Source organism: Aulonocara stuartgranti, assembly GCF_965226115.1.
Source record: "Aulonocara stuartgranti genome assembly, chromosome: 22".
Lineage (NCBI taxonomy): Eukaryota > Metazoa > Chordata > Actinopteri > Cichliformes > Cichlidae > Aulonocara > Aulonocara stuartgranti.
In genome coordinates, this window is record NC_138957.1 from 34,910,605 (window position 1) to 34,922,418 (window position 11,814).

The 11,814-nt window shown below is 40.4% G+C and overlaps 1 long non-coding RNA gene and 1 gene segment (V, D, J or C); both read left to right on the forward strand.

Moving 5' to 3' along the window:
* The first annotated feature begins 452 nt into the window (after positions 1–452).
* Positions 453–5,084, forward strand: LOC309699084 (Ig kappa-b4 chain C region-like). The segment is given in 3 exons: positions 453–555; positions 3,806–3,913; positions 4,599–5,084.
* A 4,083-nt stretch (positions 5,085–9,167) lies between these two features.
* On the forward strand, positions 9,168–10,720 carry LOC309698295. The gene is made up of 2 exons (XR_014274053.1): positions 9,168–9,551; positions 10,235–10,720. It is a non-coding gene; the product is annotated as an uncharacterized lncRNA (long non-coding RNA).
* Positions 10,721–11,814: the final 1,094 nt, after the last annotated feature.

Genomic DNA, 11,814 nt, shown 5'->3' on the forward strand with positions numbered 1-11,814 from the left:
AATACCTATAACACCTCTTTCTGTAGCTATGATCACAACCATGTGACATGTAACAGTGGGGCAGATCAAGCATCGTTGTTCACTGCTGTTGATGTTTTTTTAATCACCAATTACAAACAATTACACAACTGAATTCCAGCTTTATTCAAATGAATAAAATTAAGTAATAAAACCCATCATGATAGAATCTCTGTTATCATCACGGACACTTTAAGTTCAAGAACATGTACCTGGATAAAAGCTGCTGTTGGAGGTAAAATCCTCAGACTGAACTTGGGACCTTCACATTTCTAATTCTTACAGAATTTAATGAGCAGAAACAAACAACTGATTGTTTAGAATTTATGATTGTTCAGCACTTTTCTGCACCTTACTGAGTGCTTACATTTGAGTCTTTCATGCTACTCTGTATACAAATCTGTACATCTGTGTCCATAACAGAGAGAGCCAAAATGGGTATGTTTGATTTGCCTTCTGTGGCGGAGGTGTGGTCCTTGGCTCATCTGCAGGGGAGGAGTGGTACAGTGAGCTCAAGGGGGCGGTGCCGGGAGGCAGGTGAGCCACAGGTGGTGGCGACTGACTGATGACACTGTCTCTTTCTGTTTCTCTATATAGTGAAGACAGAGTCGAGCGGGGACGGGGAGAGCTGGACTGGAACAGACTGTGTTCCTTGAGTTCATAACTGTCAGTAAAACGCAATAATAGTGAGCACAATCATCGTGTGTGTTGTGTACTTTTACACCTTTCTAACAATCCTATTTATGTGAAGTTGGGATAAGGTTCCAAGAAACTTAAAACCTCTGTGAAGTGTGAGTGAGGTCAAAGGTCATGAAGCTCAAGTGTCAGCATTATAAGTTAGCTTTTTAGGAGTTTCACCATTTTTCTGTTGGTAACAGAACATGTCATTACCTTCATCTACCCCATGATTGGTTGTAAATCTGAGGGTGATGGAGACCAATAAACTTCTTTTGATGAAATAATATACACTATGTTTGTTGACTCCAGAAACACCAACAGGGACATCTGGAGGAGGTTCCCCACATGTTTTGTTTTTTTGATTTTTTTTGTAATGTGCGTTACACGTGGGGCATGCCACTATACTGTGGAGAACAACAGTCACTTATGGGGAAAAACGCTCGTCCCAAACGAGTTTAAAGGCATTTGAGTCTCAAAAAGTGGTTTTAGTGTCAGGGTTACAGTTAGGTTATAGTTAGGCATTCACTTTTGATGGTTAAGGTTATAGTAAGCAGTTAGGAAAAGCATCATGTCAATTAGATATCCTCACTAAGATATGAAAGCCAGTGTATTTCTTTGAGTGTGTGTACTCAGTCAACTGTATCAGTCTCTGCACTTGAGAGAGGTTTTTGTATGATGGCTTTTCACTGTGTGAACACATACTGGCTGTTAATGTAGTGCTGACTCTGACAGTAATAAACTGCTGCATCTTCAGCCTGGACTCCACTGATGGTCAGAGTGAAGTCAGAGTTTGATCCACTGCCTGTAAAACGAGCTGGAATCCCTGATTCTCGACTGCTAGCAGAGTGAATGAGACGTTTAGGAACTCCTCCATCTTTCTGTTGGTACCAGGATAACCAATTACTATAAATATTCTGACTGGTCCTACACTTGATGCTCACAGTTCCTCCCACAGCAGAGCTCACTGCTCCAGGCTGAGTCACTGTGATCTGTCCTCTGGACTCTGAGGACACAGAGACAAAAACATAAAGCAGCTTCATGGTTTTGTGGGCTTCATTTCAGAGGGACAGATGTTGATAGAGGAGAGGAGTTTGATTCTCTGGACTTTACCTGTGAAGCAGCAGCAGAGGAGAGTCCAGATGAGGACGCAGATCAAAGTCATGTTTTTGATGAGGAGGATTTCTGTGGCTTCTGTTGTGATGAAGGACAGCTGTCAGTCATCCAGTGTTCAACTCTCAGGACTATAAACTCTCCCAGAGCACTGGAGCATGGTGCTGCTGATGCAAAGTGCCTCTCTATGGAAATCATGGAAATGCCCTTGTCCATTATAAAAGGTTTACTCTGTGTTCAAGAATCAGTGATTTGGTATTTCTGTCTGCTGTAATTTCATCTTTTTTCCTCTTTCTCTTTTTAATTAATCCATTGAGTTATTCATAAACTCAACAATTTGTGTTTTGTTGATTATTTTTAAAAGCATTTTTTTAAAGTTTTACATTGTGCATCTTATGCTGAGCAAGCTTTGGTTGTGAGGATTGGGCAGGCTATTCTGTGACGTACTTAAAATCTGGTAATACAGTTGGTAAATATTTGCACAAAGAAAAGTCATCATTTCTTCATCGTGCTCTGTACTACACTATAAAGATTACAGCTTAAAAACATAAGCAGCACATCGTCAGAACTTATACTGAATCTTTGCACCAGACCATGTGTGTTACTCATGGCCATTGATCAGTGGCTGTTGATTAATGGTTATGAGAATTTGCATATTAATGATCAAGGAACTGACCTCCCAGCCCATTGGTCCTTCAGTGGGCTGGTTTCAGTCATTATGCAAATGTACTGTTTCTAAGGTTGGAGAAACCTGCAGTCAGCTGAGACTGAAGAAGTCACCTGGATGAGTGACGAAACGTTTCTCCCCCTGAAAACGCTGCGTCCAGATGAACAGAATCAACCTTGTGGGTTTTACTTACCTGGATGATTGAGCGTGCATCAAGACACCATGTGTGTTAGTGCCTAATTATGAATAATATTACTCAGATATTGATCAGTGACAAACACAAAAGGCTACAGTTTCAAATATTTTAGACTCTCTGACTGGTGAGAGTAAAATGCTGAACATTTGTCTCAATGCTAGATAGAAAGCACTCAGGCATAGGATTTAGTGTTTATACGAATGTCTGTGGATGAGGCATGTTTTATGAAGAGCTTTGTCTATGTTTATATGTCTGGTTGGGTCTTAGACTCCATCTCACCGCCCCCCCACACACACCCGTCTGGGGCTCTCTCCAGCTTGTTTCTAGGAGGGAGGCGGCTGTCCCTCGAGTGGTCCTGCTTGGGCTCTTGTGCTCTGGGGGGAATCTGGATGTCTGGGTCCTGGATGTCCTCCGTGCTTGCTCCATGTCCTGGGGGGCAGTGCTATGGTTCCCCACAATTACTATTAGATAGTTACATGGAGAAACCTTTTGGAAACAAGCGCACTCACGCACACAGGTGTGCACAGACACTCACCGTCTTCCTTGGATGCTGCCTCTAAGCATATCGTCTGCTGTCGGTCTTTTGTGCTGCTCAGTAGCATTCAGTCTTTATTATTTACTCTTACTTATGCTTATCTAGGTTGTTGCTGTGGTCTCCCTACTGTGTTGTTCTCTTTTTGCTTGTTTTCTTCTTTTTCTTCCAGCAGGTGATCTCATGGGTTTTCATTGTCTTTTCTCACTGTCCCTCTTCCCCTCTGTTTTTCTTTCCCTCTCCTTTTCTTAAACTTCTCTTATCTGTCTTTGTCTTTACGATCCCCCGGTTATATCTGTTCCAATTGTAATCATTTAAAAAAATAAAAAAATAAAAAAATAATGAAGATCAATCAAGTGGACCAGTATGGCACTGATTCACTTGAGATAATAAATCTGTTGAGAATTTTTCTTGGCCTTCAGACAATAATTCTGATTGCTTCAGTGCCGAACGGGACAGGACAAAAAAATGTGATCGTCCAAAAGCTCATGGATTGAACTGTATTTAAACTAACATTGTATGATGGTATTTGAAGAAGTCACATCAGCTGAGTCATGGCTGCTGTGCAAACAGTGAATGATTTTGTTGAGTTTGTTTGTTTCAGAGTCAGAGAGCCGTGTCTCTCTACAGTCAGAGGTTTTTGTACGGCGCCTCAATGAGTTTGTATCACTGTGGTGGACTTTTGGTGGAGGAACCAGACTGAATGTTGGACGTAAGTTTATTCTGGTTTACTATCAAATACTGTCTTTTTATTAAAGTGCATTTAACAATTTCTCTTCTGATTTTAAGAGAAAAGCACGTAGCTTTACAATAAGTTTGATGCTGGAATTTTTTATCATCCTCTTGTGTCGTGGAGGATAATTCAGATCTGCTCTGTCAAAATATTATGTCTACATTTCAGTCAAATTAAACTGAAAAAAAATCTAACAATAATATAAAGAAGAAAAACTTTCAAGTATTGTTTGAAATTAGTTTTTGAGTTTGTGTGAATTTTAAAAATTGTTTTAGATATACATGAAGAGCATTTCGTTTCGCTGAATTAATTAATTTATTCTATTTATTTGTTTCCAGTTAATATTAATGTCAGTCATGTACAATATTGATGATTTTAAACTTGTTTTGTAAATGTTTCCACATCTGCTTCTTTTATTTCCAGTGTAGTTTGAACATATTTCAGCTCAAACTGTGTGATGATTCTCTCTGTGCTGATATGCATGAGAGGTTTCTTAAAGGGAAGTGAAACAATGTGTGAGTGAATGACTGGTGGAGCAGAAAAAACACCTGACAGAAACTTCTTAACGGAGAAAATCAGCTCTTACAGTAAAGGTGTCCCACTGTCTGTGGTTTGATTGACAGCTGTGTGCTCCCTGTGCTCTAAGCTGATTGGTGTCTCCTAGGTGATGCCCGTCCCGTCCTGACAGTGTTGCCCCCCTCCAGTGAGGAGCTACAGCAGGGGACTGCAACAATCACATGTCTGGCCAACAAGGGCTTCCCCTCAGACTGGAGTCTGTCCTGGAAGGTGGATGGCAGTGGCAGCATCAGCTGGGAGGAGAGCAGGAGCCCCGTGGTGCTGCAGAACGACGGCCTCTACAGCTGGAGCAGCACCCTGAGGCTCCCTGCAGACCGCTGGATGAAGGTGGGCTCTGTGACCTGTGAGGCCACCCAGGGCTGCCAGGCTCTGGTCTCAGAGCCACTGAGGAGAGACCAGTGTTCCCAGTCCTGACCTGACTCAACCTGATACTGGTTTAATGCTCTCATTCTCAACTCTGTAACTGTCTCTCCATCTTTCTTTTTTAAGAACAAATAAAGACTAAAACTGTTATTTTCTTTCTCATAATGACAACATTCATGTTTTAGGTAATAAAGATGTTTTGCAAAGTGAATTTTGGTTGAATCAGACATTTAATTTTATTCAAATCTACAAACCTGCACTTGATGAATATATGTTTCATTTAGAAGAATTCAGACCAACTCTGCACTCCAACATGATGTCTTTATTTTACACTGGTAAAATAAAACACAGGCTGAAAGAACCACTAAGGAGATCTGCATTTTGGCAAAAGCTGAAAAAGGAGTTTTAAAGTTGTTCAGGTTATTTTTATGTTTATTTAAATGTGTGTGGTAGGTTGTTGGTGGTGTTGCTCACCTGTACCAGACAGACTGGTTCATGAAGCAATGCTGGGACCCGGTTGCCATGGAAACAGTCTCACCAGACTACAAAGCAAGTCTAAAGAAGAAAGAGTCTTTAGTGTCTCTAATGAGCTGTTTGTTCTGAGGAGAACTCACAGACAGGAGAGTCAACGAATGCAAGGAGTGCTTAGAAAGAATCTGAAGAACAAAGTTTTAATTTCACTGACGAACACGGAGAAGATTAAATGAATGATGACATGAACAAACTATGAAAAAACACCTTCGGTTCAATAACAGCTTTTTCACTCATGTTCATGTTTGATGATATGTTTACACTTAAATTCACAGGTGTGTTGTTTTTATTTTGAGCCTCACTGATCAGGAACATTTTCAGCTTTTTGGATTCAGATTATTTTATCTTGATATAGATTCAGTGTTTGCTCTAAGGTCAAAGGTCATGAACAAGACTTATCCTGGTATCTGTTAACCCTTTAGAACCGGTAGGAGCGGACACGCTCCATTTTGCGTAACTATTTTTAAATCCCGGTAGCTCTGCAACCACGTAAGCTAGCGCAATAATTTTTTTTGCATATGAAACCGGAGGAGTTGTACTTACATCTGATGCCATCAGCTTGTCCTCAGTCACAGTTTCCTTCCACATACAGCTTTGCAAAAACTGCATAAAAAGCGCTTGTAGCAACAAAAACATAATATTACAGAAACAGCTTTGCCGATCCGATCAGCTGTTTGTAACACTTCCTACGTCCATCAGCGCGAACTATCACATGACCGCATGACCTGCCCGAAACCGGAAGTGACGTCATTTTGCGGAAATGTAGTTTTTTTACCATCGTGGCCTCATGAGCTTATACTTGTGTTTTTAAAAGTTATGTTTGACTTCATGACTTTCTGTGTCGTTTCTGGGATGCTGAGGACTCATACTGCACTGCTGGAAATAGTTTATTTTGATGCACATGCTGTTATTTTGCAAATTTGCACTATAATATATTTTTTCGTTTTTCCTGTAGTATATGAAAATTGGTGTATCTCAAAAATAAAACTATGAAAACATCAAAATAAATTTCCTTTGGTGGGAAACTAGTTTGTGCAACTTTTTTGTATTTACAGTTTTGAGGGATAAGCCTCTTAAATTTCTCTAACTAGAAATATATGTTAAAAAAACAAAAACGATTTTAAATTTTTTTGTAGTTTATTGCACTTTTTTGCAATTTATGTAATTACTATGCACTTAATGCAGACATATTATTAAAATATGGGCTATAATGGTTGTATTGATGTATAGCAACTTGAAATGCTCCAAAAAATGGCTCCACAGCATGTAAAAATATAATATAAGCTCTGGCGGACTTGGTTCTATGGTAGGTCTTAAAGGGTTAATGGCCCACATTTGTTCTTTAGTTAAATATATATTTGAAAGTTGAACACAACATACATGCGATGTAGGACACAAATTTGTGATGAATCACTTCATTTTGTGTGTGTGTGTGTGTGTGTGTGTGTGTGTGTGTGTGTGTGTGTGTGTGTGTGTGTGTGTGTGTGTGTGTGTGTGTGTGTCCTCAGTGAACTGTATCAGTCTCTGCAGTATCTTCCAGCTGCAGCAGTCACTTCAGTTTCTGTTCAGTCTGACTGAGGGAGGTTTTTGTACGACTGTTTTTCACTGTGTGAACACAAGCTGACTGTTAGGATAGTGTTCACTCTGACAGTAATAAACTGCTGCATCTTCAGCCTGGACTCCACTGATGGTCAGAGTGAAGTCAGAGTTTGATCCACTGCCTGTAAAACGAGCTGGAATCCCTGATTGTCGAGTGCTAGTGTAGTAAATAAGACGTTTGGGAGTTTCTCCAGCTTTCTGTTGGTACCAGGCTAAACAGTGATTGTTGCTATGAACATAAACATTCTGACTGGTCCTACACTTGATGCTCACAGTTCCTCCCACAGCAGAGCTCACTGCTCCAGGCTGAGTCACTGTGATCTGTCCTCTGGACTCTGAGGACACAGAGACAAAAACATAAAGCAGCTTCATGGTTTTGTGGGCTTCATTTCAGAGGGACAGATGTTGATAGAGGAGAGTAGTTTGATTCTCTGGACTTTACCTGTGAAGCAGCAGCAGAGGAGAGTCCAGATGAGGACGCAGATCAAAGTCATGTTTTTGATGAGGAGGATTTCTGTGGCTTCTGTTGTGATGAAGGACAGCTGTCAGTCATCCAGTGTTCAACTCTCAGGACTATAAACTCTCCCAGAGCACTGGAGCATGGTGCTGCTGATGCAAAGTGCCTCTCTATGGAAATCATGGAAATGCCCTTGTCCATTATAAAAGGTTTACTCTGTGTTCAAGAATCAGTGATTTGGTATTTCTGTCTGCTGTAATTTCATCTTTTTTTCCTCTTTCTCTTTTTAATTAATCCATTGAGTTATTCATAAACTCAACAATTTGTGTTTTGTTGATTATTTTTAAAAGCATTTTTTTAAAGTTTTACATTGTGCATCTTATGCTGAGCAAGCTTTGGTTGTGAGGATTGGGCAGGCTATTCTGTGACGTACTTAAAATCTGGTAATACAGTTGGTAAATATTTGCACAAAGAAAAGTCATCATTTCTTCATCGTGCTCTGTACTACACTATAAAGATTACAGCATAAAAACATAAGCAGCACATCGTCAGAACTTATACTGAATCTTTGCACCAGACCATGTGTGTTACTCATGGCCATTGATCAGTGGCTGTTGATTAATGGTCATGAGAATTTGCATATTAATGATCAAGGAACTGACCTCCCAGCCCATTGGTCCTTCAGTGGGCTGGTTTCAGTCATTATGCAAATGCACTGTTTCTAAGGTTGGAGAAACCTGCAGTCAGCTGAGACTGAAGAAGTCACCTGGATGAGTGACGAAACGTTTCTCCCCCTGAAAACGCTGCGTCCAGATGAACAGAATCAACCTTGTGGGTTTTACTTACCTGGATGATTGAGCGTGCATCAAGACACCATGTGCGTTAGTGCCTAATTATGAATAATATTACTCAGATATTGATCAGTGACAAACACAAAAGGCTACAGTTTCAAATATTTTAGACTCTGACTGGTGAGAGTAAAATGCTGAACATTTGTCTCAATGCTAGATAGAAAGCACTCAGGCATAGGATTTAGTGTTTATACGAATGTCTGTGGATGAGGCATGTTTTATGAAGAGCTTTGTCTATGTTTATATGTCTGGTTGGGTCTTAGACTCCATCTCACCGCCCCCCCACACACACCCGTCTGGGGCTCTCCCCAGCTTGTTTCTAGGAGGGAGGTGGCTGTCCCTCCAGTGGTCCTGCTTGGGCTCTTGTGCTCTGGGGGGAATCTAGATGTCTGGGTCCTGGATGTCCTCCGTGCTTGCTCCATGTCCTGGGGGGCAGTGCTATGGCTCCCCACAATTACTATTAGATAGTTACATGGAGAAACCTTTTGGAAACAAGCGCACTCACGCACACAGGTGTGCACAGACACTCACCGTCTTCCTTGGATGCTGCCTCTAAGCATATCGTCTGCTGTCGGTCTTTTGTGCTGCTCAGTAGCATTCAGTCTTTATTATTTACTCTTACTTATGCTTATCTAGGTTGTTGCTGTGGTCTCCCTACTGTGTTGTTCTCTTTTTGCTTGTTTTCTTCTTTTTCTTCCAGCAGGTGATCTCATGGGTTTTCATTGTCTTTTCTCACTGTCCCTCTTCCCCTCTGTTTTTCTTTCCCTCTCCTTTTCTTAAACTTCTCTTATCTGTCTTTGTCTTTACGATCCCCCGGTTATATATGTTCCAATTGTAATCATTTAAAAAAATAAAAAAATAAAAAAATAATGAAGATCAATCAAGTGGACCAGTATGGCACTGATTCACTTGAGAAAATAAATCTGTTGAGAATTTTTCTTGGCCTTCAGACAATAATTCTGATTGCTTCAGTGCCGAACGGGACAGGACAAAAAAATGTGATCGTCCAAAAGCTCATGGATTGAACTGTATTTAAACTAACATTGTATGATGGTATTTGAAGAAGTCACATCAGCTGAGTCATGGCTGCTGTGCAAACAGTGAATTATTTAGTTGAGTTTGTTTGTTTCAGAGTCAGAGAGCCGTGTCTCTCTACAGTCAGAGGTTTTTGTACGGCGCCTCAATGAGTTTGTATCACTGTGGTGGACTTTTGGTGGAGGAACCAGACTGGATGTTGGACGTAAGTTTATTCTGGTTTACTATCAAATACTGTCTTTTTATTAAAGTGCATTTAACAATTTCTCTTCTGATTTTAAGAGAAAAGCACGTAGCTTTACAATAAGTTTGATGCTGGAATTTTTTATCATCCTCTTGTGTCGTGGAGGATAATTCAGATCTGCTCTGTCAAAATATTATGTCTACATTTCAGTCAAATTAAACTGAAAAAAAATCTAACAATAATATAAAGAAGAAAAACTTTCAAGTATTGTTTGAAATTACTTTGAGTTTGTGTGAATTTTAAAAATTGTTTTAGATATACATGAAGAGCATTTCGTTTCGCTGAATTAATTAATTTATTCTATTTATTTGTTTCCAGTTAATATTAATGTGAGTCATGTACAATATTGATGATTTTAAACTTGTTTTGTAAATGTTTCCACATCTGCTTCTTTTATTTCCAGTGTAGTTTGAACATATTTCAGCTCAAACTGTGTGATGATTCTCTCTGTGCTGATATGCATGAGAGGTTTCTTAAAGGGAAGTGAAACAATGTGTGAGTGAATGACTGGTGGAGCAGAAAAAACACCTGACAGAAACTTCTTAACGGAGAAAATCAGCTCTTACAGTAAAGGTGTCCGACTGTCTGTGGTTTGATTGACAGCTGTGTGCTCCCTGTGCTCTAAGCTGATTGGTGTCTCCTAGGTGATGCCCGTCCCGTCCTGACAGTGTTGCCCCCCTCCAGTGAGGAGCTACAGCAGGGGACTGCAACAATCACATGTCTGGCCAACAAGGGCTTCCCCTCAGACTGGAGTCTGTCCTGGAAGGTGGATGGCAGTGGCAGCATCAGCTGGGAGGAGAGCAGGAGCCCCGTGGTGCTGCAGAACGACGGCCTCTACAGCTGGAGCAGCACCCTGAGGCTCCCTGCAGACCGCTGGATGAAGGTGGGCTCTGTGACCTGTGAGGCCACCCAGGGCTGCCAGGCTCTGGTCTCAGAGCCACTGAGGAGAGACCAGTGTTCCCAGTCCTGACCTGACTCAACCTGATACTGGTTTAATGCTCTCATTCTCAACTCTGTAACTGTCTCTCCATCTTTCTTTTTTAAGAACAAATAAAGACTAAAACTGTTATTTTCTTTCTCATAATGACAACATTCATGTTTTAGGTAATAAAGATGTTTTGCAAAGTGAATTTTGGTTGAATCAGACATTTAATTTTATTCAAATCTACAAACCTGCACTTGATGAATATATGTTTCATTTAGAAGAATTCAGACCAACTCTGCACTCCAACATGATGTCTTTATTTTACACTGGTAAAATAAAACACAGGCTGAAAGAACCATTAAGGAGATCTGCATTTTGGCAAAAAGGAGTTTTAAAGTTGTTCAGGTTATTTTTATGTTTATTTAAATGTGTGTGGTAGGTTGTTGGTGGTGTTGCTCACCTGTACCAGACAGACTGGTTCATGAAGCAATGCTGAGACCTGGTTGCCACGGAAACAGTCTCACCAGACTACAAAGCAAGTCTAAAGAAGAAAGAGTCTTTAGTGTCTCTAATGAGCTGTTTGTTCTGAGGAGAACTCACAGACAGGAGAGTCAACGAATGCAAGGAGTGATTAGAAAGAATCTGAAGAACAAAGTTTTAATTTCATTGACGAACAAGGAGAAGATTAAATGAATGATGACATGAACAAAATATGAAAAAACACCTTCGGTTCAATAACAGCTTTTTCACTCATGTTCATGTTTGATGATATGTTTACACTTAAATTCACAGGTGTGTTGTTTTTATTTTGAGCCTCACTGATCAGGAACATTTTCAGCTTTTTGGATTCAGATTATTTTATCTTGATATAGATTCAGTGTTTGCTCTAAGGTCAAAGGTCATGAACAAGACTTATCCTGGTATCTGTTAACCCTTTAGAACCGGTAGGAGCGGACACGCTCCATTTTGCGTAACTATTTTTAAATCCCGGTAGCTCTGCAACCACGTGAGCTAGCGCAATAATTTTTTTTGCATATGAAACCGGAGGAGTTGTACTTACATCTGATGCCATCAGCTTGTCCTCAGTCACAGTTTCCTTCCACATACAGCTTTGCAAAAACTGCATAAAAAGCGCTTGTAGCAACAAAAACATAATATTACAGAAACAGCTTTGCCGATCCGATCAGCTGTTTGTAACACTTCCTACGTCCATCAGCGCGAACTATCACATGACCGCATGACCTGCCCGAAACCGGAAGTGACGTCATTTTGCGGAAATGTAGTTTTTTTTACCATCGT